Below are 5549 nucleotides of genomic sequence, written 5' to 3'. Positions count from 1 at the left end.
CTCAGATTCACAAATCAGGAGATCATGACCTGAGCTGAATTTGAATGCTCAACTTACTGAGCCACCCAGGCCCCCCATCATTTTTTTGAGGAACCTCCATGCTGTTTCCCACAGTGGCTGCACCAATTTACATTCCCACAGACAGTTCATGAGAGTTCCCTTTTCTCCACATCACTTGTTTTTCCTTTTTGGTTCTAGCCATTCTGACTGGTATGAGGTGGTATATCATTGTGCTTTTGATTTGCATTTCCCTGATAATGGGTAATGCTAACACCTTTTCATGTGTCTGTTGGCCATTTATATATTTTCTTCAGAAAATGTCTGTTGAGGTCCTGTGACCATTTTTTATGCCGATTGGTTTTTAGTGTTGAGTTGTTTAAGTTCTTTATATATTTTAGACGTCAATACTTACTGGATAAATTATTTGCAAATATCTTCTCTCATTCACTAGGCTGCTTTTTTGTTTTGTTTATTCCTTCTTTATTGCTTTCCTTTGCTGTGAAAAAGCTTTTTATTTTGGTTATTTTGGTGTAGTCCCAGTAGTTTATTTTTGCTTTTGTTTCCTTGTCTGAAGAGACATAGCCATGAATATGTTACTAAGGCCCACGTCTAAGACATTACTGCCTATATTTTCTTTTAGTAATATATGGCTTTGGGTCGTACATTTAGGTCTTTAATCCATCTTGAGTTTATTTTTGTGTATGGTGCAAGGAAGTGTCCAGTTTCATTCTTCTGTTTGCAGCTGTCCAGTTTTCCCAATACCACTGAGTGAAGAGACTACCTTTTCTCCATTGTATATTTTTGCCTCCTTTGTTGTAGATTAATTGACTGTATAGGTATGTGTCAATGTGCTTTTCAAATATGAATCATCACAATTTTTATAGTTCTCTAGTCTTCATAATATATTAGACACTGGAAGTACAAGTGTATTAACAGAAACCAATGAAGGCTTAGAACTAAGGATGACAAACTCTAGAACCAGAGGGTCATTTAGATGTTTAGGTATCCATCTTCAAGTGTTACAAAGACCAGACCAACACAGTTGCCCTTGTAAAAGCAGTACCCTATTATTGCCATAGATAAGCAGATTCTATTGGTTCTGAAGGCAAGGCCCTAAACTCACTCCTTTGTACTTGGGCAAGGTGTTAGGTTAGTACTAGTGCACAAAGGGAAGAGTGCCACCTGCTGGACCAGCAGTGATACTCTGTGTGGGGTTAGGGCTCCATGGCCATGAGGAAAATGACAGACTCTGGCCCGAATCAAATTCCTATGCTTGCACTTAAATTAGTTTACCAGTCATTTGGCATTTTTCACCTATTTATTACAAAGTTCTTATGCTCAGCTGACAAATGAATTGCTTTTCCAGAATTTTCCTGTTGAATTTATTTGGGGTGCTAATTCTGTCATTTCATTATACAAGCTTAAACTTACTACTTATAACACGCATTTTGACAGTAGCTATAATCCATTTTGTAAAGCACAGTCTTTTGATTATTTCCTCTCAGAGTCACAGTTCATTCTTTTCTCTATGGTGCAAGTCACCAAACACATTAATTCTTCTAGTCAGGTACCGATAGTTGTGAAAAGTAATATTCCAGGGCTATGGCTTCTATTCTGGTGTGCTTGAATGGAGAGATGGAAGGAAGAATTGGCAAGGCACCCTGGGGGATGCAGGGAGAGTGGGACTGGTCCATCGCGGTGGGGTGGGGTGCTGTGTCACTGACATCATTTATAAGTTCTGTATGTGATGATTTAAACAATGAAAACTGACTTAGTTGTATTGCCTTTCTGTTTTCTACAGACAGTGCACCCCTTATTACCTGAACCAAGGGCAGCCCACTGCCACAGCATCCCCTGATTCGCCCCAAAATATTTGCACTCGCATATGGTATGGGTAGTAGGGCAGAGAGGTCCAGAGTTATATGCCTCGTGTATGGAAAAAGTACATGATGACTTATTATACCTGATTCAAATGGTCTTCATCCATTCTGCCTTAAATGCCTTCTTATGTTGACACTGAAGCAATTATTAGTTCGTTTAGGTTACAAATGATAAAACTATCGTATTAAATGGCTTAAAGTGAATCTATTTCATCAGATTATGTTCTTTTAAAATTTAGCTAATGTCAGGTCACTGCAGGGATAACAGTTTTGAAGGAGAAAAGAGTAATCTAGGAGCATGAGAGACTTTAAAATGCATTTGGTTAATCTGTTTCCCAACTGGGCCAATCAGGATCTTGCCCAGGATTACTCTGTTGCAACTACTGAAAAAGACTGTCTGTTTCCCCTAAGGTTGATGAACTGGTAGGACAGAAATCCTGAGCTGCTAGCAGATGTTTGTCTACCAAAAGGAGAACCCCTGATTGAGGGAAAATAATTCTCAGATGACATCACATTAACTGAGTTCTGGTTTGTACAGTTCTGTGAAACAATAAATCCTCCCCATTTTTGTTTGTTAAACAAGCCTGAACAGGATTTCTGTCTTCCTTCCCAACCCAAACCATTTTGACCAACATAAGACTTTAAATATAGTGTTATATGCATGAGTAAAGCAGTATATATCTACACTGTATCCCTTTGTAGAAATGACTAAAACAAGCATAAGCAGACATTACTTTCTATGAGTGATTTGCAATGTATGCCAACAAATGGCAGCACAATATATAACAATTTACTTTTCTTAGTCATTTCTTATTCTCAGTGGTCAGTTTTGAAAGTGATTTATTTGCACTGTAGACATTTGATTAATTATTGGCCCTACATATACACTAGTTCCAATTCAGATTTAAAATTAGCTGTCTAAAATTTTGACATGAGAATTAACAGTCCTTCTGAACTTCATGACCTCAATATATGTGAATATAGTCCCTTAGTACTCTCATTTTATTCATTTTATTAAAAAATTAATTCATAAAATTTGAAATTTTAGTTCAAAGCATGCTGCAATTAAATTAGGAAGCATGGAAGAGGTTGGATTAGAACTAAATGAGGGTGCCTGGATGGCTCAGTTGATTAAGTGTCCAATTTCGGTTCAAGTCATGGATTCTAGCCCTGCATCGGGCTCTCTGATGACAGCTCAGATCCTGGAGCCTGCTTCGGATTCTGTGTCTCCCTCTCCCTCTACCAGTCCCCTGCTTGTGCTTTCTCTCTCTCTCTCTCTCTCTCTCTTTTTCTCTCTCTCTCTCTCCCTCTCTCTCTCAAAAATAAATAAACATTAGGGGCACCTAGGTGGCTTAGTCGATTAAACATTCATCTTCAGCCTAGGTCATAATCTTGGCGTTCTGGAGTTCAAGCCCCATGTCGAGCTCTGTGCTAAGAGCTCAGAGCCTGGAGCCTTGGATTCTGTGTCTCCCTCTCGATTTCTCTGCCCCTCCCCCACTCACACTCTGTCTCTCTCTCTCCCTCTCAAAAATAAACATTAAAAATGTAAGAGTTGCCAGGGGAGGGCGACTGAGCGGCCACTTTGCTGTGGAGAGCTGCATGCACTGACAACCCCCACCTGCAAACCTGGAATGACCCGTGCCATTTGAAAAGCACCAGCGGCCATTTTATTGTGGGTCAGAGAATAGTTTCAGGCACAGCCAGGGACCGACGACCCCCACCCCCACTCTCCAATCTGGAATGTCTCACCATGGAATTCCAGCATCCCCCTCACCCCACTGAACTAAACAGCCAATCCTATCCTGCCACAGTCCAAAGATGCCCTTACTTGGCTATCTGCCCACCTGAGGTCAAACCCGGAACTCTTGCATCCATAAAACACGTTGCTCTCCCATACCAGGGGCGACTTCCCTAACTCCCCATTCCAGAGTCACAGAACCTCGCCCAAAAATTGCAGACTCCAATAAAGGATCTCTTGGCTACATAACTTGGTCTCTCTCTTTCCTCTCACCTCCGCCTCCATCTATTAAATCTTACCAAAAATGTGTTTAAAAATAAATGGTAAAAGATTTCTTTTAAAAAAAGAATTAAATCAGATTGGCGGAAATTCTGCAGCCTTGATAGCTTTGTTTTACATGGTGCTATTAAAGTTATAGCCACAAAAACTATATCACTTAATGCTACAATTCTTGGAAATTAAGTACGGGAAGAGCAATAATAACTTTGAGGGACCCTGGAGTAGATAAACTAAGCAAAACTAACAAAGTGAAGTATCAGTAGAAAACCAGCTGGAGGACAAGAATAGCCTCAACTTTCTGAGTTTGTTTGTTGAGACTGAGGCACTATAATTTTGATGGCTATGACTTGACCTCCAGTGCCTACAACAGTGCCAGGCTTATGATCAGCACTCAATAAAGGTTTGATGAGTGAATGAATAAGTGTTCTACAATAGATACAAATCTTCGGTGCAGTAAGATTTTTCCTGTAATTGCTAGAAATTATAAGGCATAGTCATTATGGAATGAGCCAGATGGAATTTCAGGTAACTTTTTTTTTAATTTCCTCATTGTATGGGCGCCTGGCTTGCTCAGTCAGTGGAGGGTGCAACTCTTGTTCACATTGGGTGTGTAGAGATTACTTTAAAAAAATTTTTAAGTTGAAAGTTTCCTCATCTTAATATTGAAGGAACTGAGATCAGAAAAGGTAAGAATGATTCCCCAAAACAGAGATAGGGGTAATAAGTCAGTTGCCAAACACTTATGCAGTACACTACTAGGTAAATTTTTGGCATTGTTTCAGATAATGGACATACAGAGAGCCTAAGACATCCAAGGTGTCTGCCTTCAAAAGAGTTTATATTCCAGTGGGGAGAGAGGATTAACATGTCCATGAATAAGTCGTTTCAGGTCCTGAAATGACGCTATGACAACACTAATATAGAACCTTGTAGTGGAGAATGATGGAGAGTGGGAAGAGACCCACTGAGTTAGTATATTGCTCAGCACAAGGCTCTCTAAGAACTCTCTTGTGATCTGAGCTTGAGTCATGAGCACATCTCCATGCAGATGTACGAAGAAGAGTATTCCAAGTGCAGGTGCAAAGGTCCTGAGATGGGAACAAGCTTGGTATGCTTGACGGGGGAGAAAAACCCAGCCATAGAGTTTCAACTGGAAAGAAGATAGGATAAAATGGACTGAGATGAGGTTAGGTGTCGAGGAAAAGGAGTCAGGTTTTATTACAGAGGGCGATGAGACACTATACAAAAGGTTTCAAGAAGGGGAGTCGTACAACCAAATTTTTATTGTAGACAAACCACTCGGGCTGTTATGTGCAGAAGGGGCCAGGGTGGGGATGAGAGGAGGCTGTGAGCCCCTTGGATGGCCGTCCTGGCAATCCAGGCTTGATGGTGGATCACAGGGTGTAGCAGTGCACAGGGGGCCAGTGGCTGTGCTCAAGCATGTTTTGTAAGTACCTGCAGGACTTGCTGATAAATGCATGTGGGTAGTTAGGGAATGAACATGCCATGCACAATGTGGGGAAGACTCTAGGAAGAATTAATTGGGGAGAATAGAGGAAATGAGTAGTTCTGCTTTGGACATGTTAAGTTTGACATTTTTTTTAAGTAGACTTCACGCCCAACATGAGGCTTGAACTCATGACCCCATATCA

The sequence above is a fragment of the Suricata suricatta genome, chromosome 3 (assembly GCF_006229205.1).
Source record: "Suricata suricatta isolate VVHF042 chromosome 3, meerkat_22Aug2017_6uvM2_HiC, whole genome shotgun sequence".
In the NCBI taxonomy this organism is placed as follows: Eukaryota; Metazoa; Chordata; class Mammalia; order Carnivora; family Herpestidae; genus Suricata; species Suricata suricatta.
This window is presented reverse-complemented; position numbering follows the sequence as displayed.